Raw genomic sequence first — 12,170 nt, forward strand, 5'->3', positions numbered from 1 at the left:
CTTTTAAGATTATGATAATTTATAACACACAATGAACGGCATATTAAATCTTCTTAATTTAGAATGGACTATATCATATTACATTAATTTTTTTTACATTATATTACGTTTTAATTTGATGGTCCCCTAAGTCTATTGACTATATGTTTAAACTTTCTAACTACATGCCAACTAACACTCCCTAGAGTATTAGTAGACTTAGGTTATAGTTGGGCTAGGTAGAATGTATTTGCAAAGTTACTTATAATATAACATAATAGTTTGTCTTTTAGGGAAACATCGAAATTTAGTGTTGGCACATATTCAGCATAATAATAATTACTGCTAGCTGACATGCAGTTGCAGCGTTACTTATACAAAAGCTGTCTGAAGGGTACCATCAAAATCATCAAACTGTTCATATTACACATTTATCTAAACTGATACCTGATCTTAGGGTTCTTTGGGAAATATTATTATAATTACTTATAAGTGGTCTTTGTATGCTTTAAGTAAAGTGACATGAGAAACATGGCAAGATATGAGACTTAGATAATATGTTATAACTATGAGGAGGTAATCATTCTCTTAAAAGCTATAACCACAAATAAGTAAAACATTATAATACATTAAAACTGTTCTTATGAATACTCATGAGATGATATAACATATTATAAGGTTTTTTATAATGCATTATGCATCCATTATAATGCCTTAAGAATACCCTTATAATGTATTATAAATATGGGCTTCATAGAAAGTGTTACCGATATTTCTTTATGAGTGAAAAATGCATATTTCAGATGAAAATAATGTTGAAGTTTGCATGCATCAAAAGCATTTTTGACTTAAAATCAAGGCTTGCATATCAAGTTTTTTAGTCACTGCTGTCCTTACAAGTGACTCACAGAGCTGCTTGGAAGACGTTACCTGTTGTTAGATCATACTTTATTTTCAATAAGAGGTTTGGACGGAATGGAGAGTTAAAACTGCTGTGGATGAGCGATGAGAAATGGAGCATGAAGCTTGAGGTAGTTGCCTGGAAAGCCTATACAGTATATGTCATATTTCAGCATCCACTTGTAGTGATATGGCTATATTTCTTTCATAATGCATTAAAAATTGTAATCCTTTGAGTAATCCCTATTTTTGATATGTCTGCAGGTGAACCTGCTCGTGTGTTTCATAATGCTGGCACATTGAAGGACAGGCGCTCTCACTGAGGAGTGGGAATAGCTGCATTCTTTGTATTCAGAGCATCTGCAGGTGCCCACAGCTATTCATATTCTACAGAGAGCTGCTCGGACCGCTCTCATCCCCATTCCACAATCCATCAAATGATTAATCCTTTAAAAGCCCTAAAATACACGAAGAACAGAGTTTTCTTGCTTTTTTTCTTTTCACAATGTCGCTTAATCTTTTTTTCTCACTCTCTGGGTATAATAAATAAGATTGTGTCCAGCATTTCCTGTGTTGTAATCTGAGCGCTGGGTGATATATTTAATGTTTGTTGTAATAGTTTTAGTCATAACCCTTTACAATCCCATCAGTTAACATAAGTTAAAGGGATAGTTCACCCAAACATGAAAATTACCCCATGATTTACTCACCCTCAAACCATCCTAACAGGGATGGAAATTAGCACCCGCCACCAGCCAAATGCGGGTGATTTTGTGTTGTGGCGGGTAAACTCGCTTCACCCACTGGCCACCATGGCGGGTAAATAAAAATAACATACTTCAACCGGACGGCGTGAGGCGGTAATGCACCTTAACGTTGGTTGCGAACTGCCGTTAAAATACACGAAGAAGAAGAAGACGACGGCGGACACTTTTAGCGGAGGCACACCTTCAAAAAAATGTGGCGATACATCACAGGCGTTAAGAGGTCTGTTAAAATATCTTTACAATCTGCTTTTGAAGAAATATATTGTATTTCGTGCTACAGCGCACATTCTGTCAGATGCAATTCATGGCGCGTCTTTCTCAATATACTGTACAACGCGGCATTCATTCACATCAGATGATAACTCGGCGGCAGAGTTCCACTCACACAGGGGCGAAATTTCCACTGGGGACACGCTTTTCAAAATCCCGTTGGTGTCCACCCAAATGGTTTTGTTAAGTAATCTCTTGTATTTTAGAATGCACGCTCTACGCTGCCGAGAGTTTCGTGCTATAGTAAAAACGAAACCAAAAGTAAAACGCGCACGCGCATTCAAAAGCAACTTAAATAAGCCTTTTTCACAAAAATCGGAAATTACGTCAGCGCAGGGTAAAGTCAGTTCCGCTACAGGTCTGCGCCTATTATATTAATATGCTCTTGTCTCAAATAATGCCTTTTACATTTTCTGTTTTGTCTGTTTTCCAAGTTGTTGTTATATAATCAACAAAGAAACAACATTTTTACTTGTTTGTGATTTATATGGGCACTCGGACCGCTGACTCATCAATATAATATGCGCGACATAGCGCCAGCTATAGTTTCTGTTCTCAATGTTCTGTTCTCCGGTATATTTAAGCGTATTTTCTCAATTTACTCAGTCATTTCCCTCGAATCACTACATCATGGTAAATTATGACAGCATTTATATCCAAATGCACATTTTCCCAAGATTAAATTAAACAATTCTGAGTCCGGATGATGCATAAACTCAATACAGCAACGTAATCCAGATCCAAATGGAATAAAGCCATTAATCGGAGTCTTGTCTTGTTTAGTATTATATTATTTTATTATGTATATCCCTGGGCACATTATGCAATGTACATTTACACCGTAAAATGAATAATGCAAAGGAGAGCAAGTAGAAAATACAATATTACTTCAATAATAATAATAACAACATTAATAATCGCGAAAAAAATGACGTGAAGACTCATAATGCACAGCCAGCACCAAATAGACAGAACGGCAAAACTCAAAACTGTACTGTATTATAAGTGCTAACATTCATAATTAAATAAACATAGTCTATGTGATGACCAGAAGCTGACACAAAATTTTAGAAAAAATGTTTGCTATTTTTAGAGTAAAACCCCGGTCTATATCATAGTATCATAGTATCTATTTTGTAAAAATAGACTTAAATTCCCGAATTTACGCATGTTAAGCACAGCCGCTGCTGTCACCGGAAAAATCCGCCAATCCGGAAGCCAGAAACACGGAAGTGTGAAAAAGGCTAATACTCTGCGCTTAGAGAGCGACTCCCCAATGCGCGCAAATTAGGCTACATAAAATATCTAGGCTGTTATAGTATGTGGGCTATAAGTTGTGTAGTTGTGAAGATAGCTCTGTATCATGATAGAAAAATTCGGTGAAAATGTCAGTATTTTATTGAGACTTGAGATTAAATAAACTGCTCAAGTATAGTAGATCTTGTAGTATTAATTTTCACATGCAGCTACACATTGTCGGTTAAAAACATAAAGTGGCTGGTAAAAACACTGGCTGGTGGACAAAAAAGTTAATTTCCATCCCTGCATCCTAATGGAAGTAAATGGGTGTTTGTCCAAAAAAGTGCATCTATCTATCATAAAAAGTGCTCCACACAGCTCTGGGGGGTTAATAAAGTCCTTCTGTAGTGTTGGGTGATATGCTCAATTTTCATATCATCCTATCGTCGATACTTTCGTGCTAATTTATTTAATGATCTCTATGTACTAAATTCCTTATTCGTTTTGTAAGGGTAGTCTTGTTATTGGGCATGTGACTAAGTTGTGCGTGTACAGAGCGCTGACTGTAGTTTTGCCGGAGACGTTCAAGTTTACTTTCGGTTTCATTCTCTGCTATCTTCAGGGAGCGGTAAATGTGCGTGCTTGAATGTAAATGAATGTATCTTTCTATACCCGTCATATTGCAATAATGTTACCGCTGTATGTCTGACCGTTGTCATCAGTTCATGTTGTAGTTCAGTTCATATAGAATGAGGATAAACAGTGCCCGTGTAATTCACGTGCGTATGTTTAGCGCCATTTTATCGCATCGTAATTCTAATTAACGCATATAGATGCTACTGAGGTGAATATTTATGTTTCCTATATACAGACGGATTCTGATATATCGTATTTAATTCAGCCTAAACCACATTTTACTACTTTTATCCTAATGACTATGCGAAGTTGGATAATATAATCCTTACATCATTTTAAAAAGCAGCTACAAATAACAAGCAAAGAGCATTTACATTATTACTAGGTATCATTACCTAGTCTAGTGCGAGGTACACTCCCGTTATAATCAGTTTATCTATCTACACTGTATGATGAATAAATCTCTTACCCATGCGGAGCGTTAAAGCGACGTGGCCACTCTATGCGTGTGTTTATACCACGGCAAGTTTCTGAAGCATCGTAGAACCGACTCTCTGCACTGCATCGCTAAAGTTAGGCGCCTTTTTGACGAATAATAATTGTCTTGCTGTCGTCAAAGGCATCAGCCACTGGCGATATCTCTAACTATCGTCGATACACGATACTATCGTCTATCGGCACAACCCTATTCTGAAGTAAATCTTTGTGTTTGTGTAAGAAAAATGTCTATATTTTAAAAATTTTAAACCGTAATCTCTATCTTGCGCTAACTGTCGTCAGCCACTGGAATGCCACTTTCTTGTGAACATTTGTACAACAGTTGGCGGAAGCTAGAGTTTACGGTTTAAGTTTTAAATATGGACATTTTTCTTACACAAACGCATTGATTCACTTCAGAAAGCCTTTATTAACCCCTCTGCAGTTTTGTGGAGTACTTTTTATGATGGATGGATGCATTTTATTTTGCTTCAAAATCTCAACACCCATTCACTGCCATTATAAAGCTTGGAAGAGCCAGGACATTTTTTAATATAACTCTGATTGTATTCATCTGAAAGAATAAAGTAATATACATACATAGCTTGAGGGTGAGTAAACCATGGGGAAGTTTTCATTTTAGGCTGAACTATCTCTTTAACAAGCATTGATTAACAATGAGCAGTACATTTGTTGTAGTTCTTATTAATCTTTATTAATGTTAGTAAATAAAAATACAACTATTCATTGTTAGTTCTTGTTAGCTCATGTCCATTGAAGAATAATAATAATAGTAACAACGAATATGACTTATGATTTTAATAATGTACTACTGTGTTGAATTATGTTGAAATGAACATTAACTAAAATTATTGTGATTTAAAAGTTTCTTTCATTTTAAGTTTATGATAACTAATGGAGCCTTTTCACAAGACTGTGATGATGTGTTTCAGTAGTCATCAGCATCATAAATCCTTGAAAGTTTTTTTATATATATATTTTTTTTTAAATGTATGTACATTTATAACACGATACTTTGTATTATATCACCTTTTTATCAAGTTACAAAAAACTAGTTAACGCTAATGCAAGGGTGTTTCTAACGCCGCATCTATGAGACGGACGGTAAATTTGACATCGTTCTCTCTTCTCTCTGCCCAAATCAGTCTCTCTCAATATTTTCCTTTTATTGAATGTCATTAAAACACTATCATGGAGTTTTTCTTTTGCTATTTGTGCAAACGGGAATGCAAAAAAATACATATTTGTGGTACTCTCCTATTCACTGCTATAATTTTACCCAACTATGACGACTGTTGCTGCTGAGAAACCTGGAAATGTGAGAAAGGTCCATTTAGTTATGTAATGTTAACAAATGAAGCCTTATTATAAGGTGTTACCATTTAATTTATGTAATAGCTTTAAAGTATGGTATGAAATATTTCATAATGATAATAATAACAACAATAATGTATTGCATTTACTGAAAAACATGGTGAATTTAAGGTGAAAAACAAGTAGATTTTTACTTGGCTGACAGTGGTTTTATACTAGTAGTGTACAGTATGAACTATTGCTCAAAAGTTTTTTGTTGTTGTTTTGAAGAAATTACTGCTGTTATTCAGCAAAGATTAATTAAAGTTTAAACTATTCAAAAGTGACAGTCAGAGAAAAAAAAAGGATTAGTTGTCAGCAAAAATATTAAGCTGCACAACTGTATTTTTAATATATATATATTTATATATTTAAATACTCATCAAACACCCATTAGAAAACAGTTATATTTATAATGTTGTATTAGCAGCGAAATCATTGTGTGTATACAGTATATGTGACCCTGGACCACAAAATCAGTCATATAGGGAACATTTTTTGAATATGAGATTTATATAAATAAGCTTTCCATTGATTAATGGTTTGTTAGGATAGGTTGATATTTGGCTGAGATAAAACTATTTGAAAATCTGGAATCAGAGGGTGCAAAAAAAAAATTAATATTGAGAAAATCACCTTTGAAGTTGTCTAAATGAAGAGTTCAGATGCAAAAGCCTCTAAGTGCCGTTTCAAATTTTCTTCTAAAATGAACTTTTTTATCAAACTCCGATGTGTAGGTTTACTAATTTCTCTTTAATGGCAATGAATAGGCTCTTGTCAAGTGTAATAACTGAACGCAAACATAGAAGCCTAAGAAAAATGCTTACTTTAGAAGAAAACTTCAGACGGCACTTAAAGGTTTTTGCAACTTTTTAAATGAAGTTCTTAGCAATGCATATTACTAATCAAAAATGAAGTATTGGTATATTTACGGTAGCAAATTGACTAAATATATTCATGGAACATACTTTACTTAATATCCTAATGATTTTTGGAATAAAAGAATGTTCAGTATATCACCAGCCCTAATCATTCCAGGACACGTTTAGGTTGTCCATAATATTGAATTATATAACTAACTCATTAGCTACCGAATGTGGTTGAAGTTCTTGTGGCGTATTATGGCGTACCAGTAGGAGTGACTTTGAAACCACTTAAAGGACCAACTGTTGCTCACTCAGTGGATCCTGAACTCATGTGTTTAAAATAAGAATCTCTTGCTTTATGAGACCCCTGAGTCACTTCAGGAATGTGACCCCTTTACTCAGCATGTTCATATATAACCAAACAAGTCTGTGTGCTTGACCCTCTTATTGGAAGCCTAGATTGAAACCACTTGAAGTGTGTAAAATGCACTGTTACTTGAAAGAGTTATTCGGAGGCTTCAATGCTGACATTTAATAGTGGTTGTCTTAAAGTGGTTTAGCACCACAGTTTAATCATTCGTATGCCACAAACTTGCTGATGGGTAACGATCGAAGATATAGCTGATGATTACTTGCACGTTTCTACATAAATGGGTTGAATTAACAACTCCTTCCAGTACATAGAGTTAGAAAGCTGTTTTAAAATGACATTTAAAAAATGAAAGCAAAAAGTATTGATGTTTTTATTTGACTTTCTCCTAAAGGATTTAAATAGTCATCACTCTGTGTGGCAGGTTGCGCATTATAGGATCAGCTAAATTACTTTGTTTTATTCTCCTGTTGTTTTTCCACTGATATATAATGTGTAATATTTCTGCCTGGTCTCTGGTGGCTTTATTGACTTTGTGTGTGCGTGGATAGACTCGTTTCTGCTTTTTATATTTATCCAGAGATTGGTGTGCGTGTCCGGACTGTCAGTTGCTTACCTTATTACCAGGGCCCTGCTCTATTTACACATGTTGTGTCATAACAAGACTTGATTCGAGCAGAGGACTGGATAATGAGCTTTGAGTAAGTGAACGTTTGGAGAGCAGCTACTGTGTGAGACTCAGTAGGACAGCTCAGACTGAAAGCAGAGGTGTGGAGATGATATTTAATGGCTGTTCTGATGGTAGTTGTGAAAAATGAAGGAGATTGTTATCACCACAGGGTGACATGTAGTGTAGTCAAAGGAATAGTTCATTCACAAATTGACATTTTGTCACTATTTACTCATGTTGTTTAAAACCTGTATAGCATTCTCGAGCTACAAAATGACCAGAAGTACCATGATTTGTCAAGTATATTCTAAGTCATGCGATATCTTTGTGTAAGGAACAAACCAGATTTACATTGTTATTCACTGATAATCTTCTCCTCCAGTGGACCGAAAAAGATAATTGAAACTCAAACTCTAGAACTGAATTTGTCAGATTCATGAACAAATCATTCATAACCTGTTTTGTGAACTGGATCAATGAATTAATTGAAAAGATCTGACTCAACAGAGTGTTTCTTTATGGAACTGACATTGCTGATTTTAATAATATGAACAACATGGAGAGCAAATGCAGATTTTGGTTTGACTTTAGGAAACTTGAAATATAGAGTCATGTGGACTAGTTTTATATTACTTTTTATGGTGATTGTTTTGGAGATTAACAACGTAACTATCCTCATTTACTTTCATTATACTATTAAAAGAATAGCCAGGATGTTCTTTAGAAATTCACCTTTTATGTTCCCACATATACAAGGTTAAAAGTGACCTATTATGCCCCTTTTTACAAGATGTAATATAAGTCTCAGGTGTCCCCAGTATGTGTCTGTGAAGTTTTACCTCAAAATACCCCACAGATAATTTATCATATCATTTTGAAAATGCCTATTTTGAGTGGAAGCAGAAACACCCTGTTTTCGTGCATGACTCTTTAAATGCAAACAAGCTGCTGCTCCCCTCCCCCTCCCTTTTCCAAGAAAGGACTGTGCCTTTACAGCTTGTACCTCAGATACTCTGCTAAAAAACATGTTTGGTTTTGATTAACATATCTATCACGCTGAAGTCATGCGTTTTAAAGCCAAATTAGTTAAAACTTCTGATATAAGGTTTTCTGAGCGCAGACCTTCGAAGTATGCGGACAGAAAATGGCTGTCACATGGCATGTGAGTACTAAACTAAGTTCTCTTTCATGTGTTATTGCGCTTAAACTGTCAAATACACACAAGTTTATGTTGAAAACACAAACAGTTGGTTATGTCTGTAAAGGTAAACAGCTGGGAAAGAAATTGCATGTTTATATTAGATCTGTGTGGCAGCAGTGTAATATACAGTAAATAAATGAATAAATCCACTGCTGTCTTGTCTCCTCTGAGGCTGGGACTTTAAAGGAACACTCCACTTTTTTTGGAAATAGGCTTATTCTCCAACTCCCCCCAAGTTAATAAGTTGATTTTTACCATTTTGAAATCCATTCAGCCGTTCTCCTGTTCTGGTGATATCACTTTTAGCATAGCTTAGCATAGATCATTGAATCCTATTAGACCAATAGCATCGCGTTCAAAAATGACCAACGAGTTTCCATATTTGTTGTATTTAAAACTTGAATCTTCTGTAGTTATATTGTGTACTAAGACCAGCGGAAATGCAAAGCTGTGAGTTTCTAGGCTGATAAGATTAGGAACTACACTTCCATTCCGGCGTAATAGTCAAGGAAGTTTGCTGCCGTAATATGGCCGAAGCAGGCGGAGTATTATCAGAAATGAGTTCCCAGCTAGTTTAACATTTGCACATGTGCTGCGTGGTATTACTGCTCCTGCTTCAGCCATATTACGGCAGCAAACTTCCTTGACTATTACGCCAGAATGGGAGTGTAGTTCCTAATCTTATCAGCCTAGAAACTCGCAGCTTTGCATTTCCACTTCGCAGTTTTGCTTTTTCACTTTCCATTTCCAAATATGGAAACTCGTTGGTCATTTTTGAATGTGATGCTATTGGTCTAATAGGATTCAATGATCTATGCTAAGCTATGCTAAAAGTGATATCGCTAGAACAGGAGAACGGCTGAATGGATTTCAAAACGGTAAAACTCAACTTATTAACTCGGGGAGAGTTGGAGAATGAGCCTATTTCCAAAAAAAGTGGAGTGTTCCTTTAAATAGTATGCTGTGCTTGTCTGTGCAGCCAGCGACAGAACAGTTACCATGCTTTGTTCAAACATTTTCCATGACGCCAGAATTGGTACACTGTTGTCGCTTGCTAAATCGAAATGGTGGCGTCGTGCATGGAAATGTGCAGATTAATGGCAGTAATATTATAATAAGATCCACTTTCTATGTCACAGGGGGAGGGAAATCTGGAAATCTGAGCGGCTTGTTTTTTTTCACAAGCTTGCAGAGAAAGGCTTACTGGGTTGTTCTTTTTTCACATTTTCTGAGTTGGTAGATGCACCAGGGACACGATTATAGACACGGAAAAAGTCAGATTTTCATGATATGTCGCCTTCAAGTAAATAATGATTGAATTTATGTTTTTGGTAAAACTATTGCTTTAATACTAAATTTGGATTCTTTATATTTTCTCTCAGGATCTCATTTGCCAGATCTGTGTTGTTAAGAACCTCTGTGTTGGAAAAACTCAAGACTGACATTTTTGTATTTGATCATGCATATCAAGACGAACAAAATTGCATGTTTATTTCCCAGTCTGCAGTCCACGTTTTTTTGTATTAAATGTAATCAGTGCTTGTTTACAGAGGTGATGCATTTCAAATGCGATCTTTGCTGAGTTGCCACCTTTGAAAACTTCTAATGATGAAATTCATTAAATTCCAAATCTGGGAGTGCTGCAACCCTAAGCAAACATCATACATCCTCTTGAGCAAACGCCTTTTCAAATATTCAGCGCTCATAAATATATTTATGAGACTAAAACAGTCGCATGTACATTGCGTATACTCCTTATTCTTTCTTGCTCGTTTCATTATGTTTTTTTTTCTTTTTTGTCTTTCTCTCCTCAGTAGTCCAGGTTAACCTTTCCCAGTGCCTGTTCCATCGCAGTACCACCTCAGTCCTGAATCCACTAAAATGTTCTGATTACTTTCGGTTTATTTATTTATCAACACATTTTCTGTTGACATGTTTATACGGTTCAGCGACCACAGGGCGTTCTGCAGTCTGTTTGGTGTCAGACTCAGTAGTAGAAAAAGAAGCAAATTCATTGAGGCCGACTGCAAACAGATTCAGGCTGTTACTGCTAGATAAGACATGATGCTCTTCAGTACGGGGGTGTGTTTGCACTGACTGTTGTTCGAAGTTTGAGAAGGATTTGGTTTTAAAGTAAAAGAGTGTGTGAGCCCGAGGTGGAATATTTTCAGCTTTGACAGTTTATTGAGGAGTTTCTACTCTGAGTTCGTCTGGCATCGCACTTAAATCTAGAGCTTCTTAGTCAAATAAATTTAGAAAAGTTTGGATTGACTGAGACACAGGCTTGTAATTATAAATTAGCTGTAGTTTCTTTTTTGAAGCCTTACTTTGTGTGATTGGTGTGAGCTGTCAATCATCAATTTAAACATTTGTTTGAATTTAAACAAAAATTGTAACAATTAACTGATGAGAATGAGTAGACTTAAGGTTTATTAATTTATTATTTATACTTATTTTCTCCTAAAACTGGCATTGAGTTGAAGTCAAAAGTTTACACACACCTTGCAGAATCTGCAAAATCTTAATTATTTTACCAAAAGAGGGTAAGAGGGATCATACAAAATGCATGTTATTGTTTTTAGTACTGACCTGAGTAACATATTTTACATGAAAGCCGTTTACATATTGTCCACAAGAGAAAAAGGTTTAATACACTTTTTATGAGTTGTTCATGAGTCTCTTGTTTTTCCTGAACAGTAAACAGCTTGCTGTTCTTCAGAAAAATCCTTCAAGTTCCACAAATTACTTCCCAGGGGCCAGGAGCCAGGGGTGAAAACTTTTGGGATTTGAAGATCAGGGTAAATTTAACTTATTTTATATTCTGGGAAACATTTAAGTATCTTCTGTAGCTTCTGAAGGTCAGTACTAAATGGAAAAAAAAGATATTCAGGCAAAATAAGAAAAATGTACACATCCTCATTCTGTTCAAAAGTTTACACCCCCGGCTCTTAATACGTTGTGTTTCCTTCTGAAGAGCGTTTAAACCTTCTGTAATAGTTGCATTTGAGTCCCTCAGTTGTCCTCAGTGTGAAAAGATAGATCTCAAAATCATACAGTCATTGTTGGAAAGGGTTCAAATACACAAAAATGCTGAAAAATCAAAGAATTTGTGGGACCTGAAGGATTTTCTGTAGAACAGTGGGTAGTTTAACTGTTCAGGACAAACAAGGGACTCATGAACAACTATCATTAAACAAAAACACAGCTGTGGATCATTCAGGTAACAACACAGTATGAGGAATCAAGTGTATGTATCAAGTAACCAAAGTATAGGTTAGTGAAGCAGGCATGAAGTTGTTTCTGAACTTTATTATCTCCACGAGTGCATCAAAGTACAACAAATAAAAATAGTAGGCCCACATCCGGCCCACAACCTAAAATGAGTTTGACACCCCGGGTGTAAAGTGCCCATCCCTGAACT

The 12,170-nt window shown here is 35.7% G+C and overlaps 1 protein-coding gene across 14 annotated transcripts in view; it reads left to right on the forward strand.

The window, feature by feature from the left end:
* arvcfb (ARVCF delta catenin family member b) overlaps positions 1-12,170 on the forward strand; it is a 331,914-nt gene that overhangs the window by 146,170 nt on the left and 173,574 nt on the right. The window lies entirely within an intron of this gene.

Source organism: Garra rufa, chromosome 5, assembly GCF_049309525.1.
Source record: "Garra rufa chromosome 5, GarRuf1.0, whole genome shotgun sequence".
NCBI classification, from domain to species: Eukaryota; Metazoa; Chordata; class Actinopteri; order Cypriniformes; family Cyprinidae; genus Garra; species Garra rufa.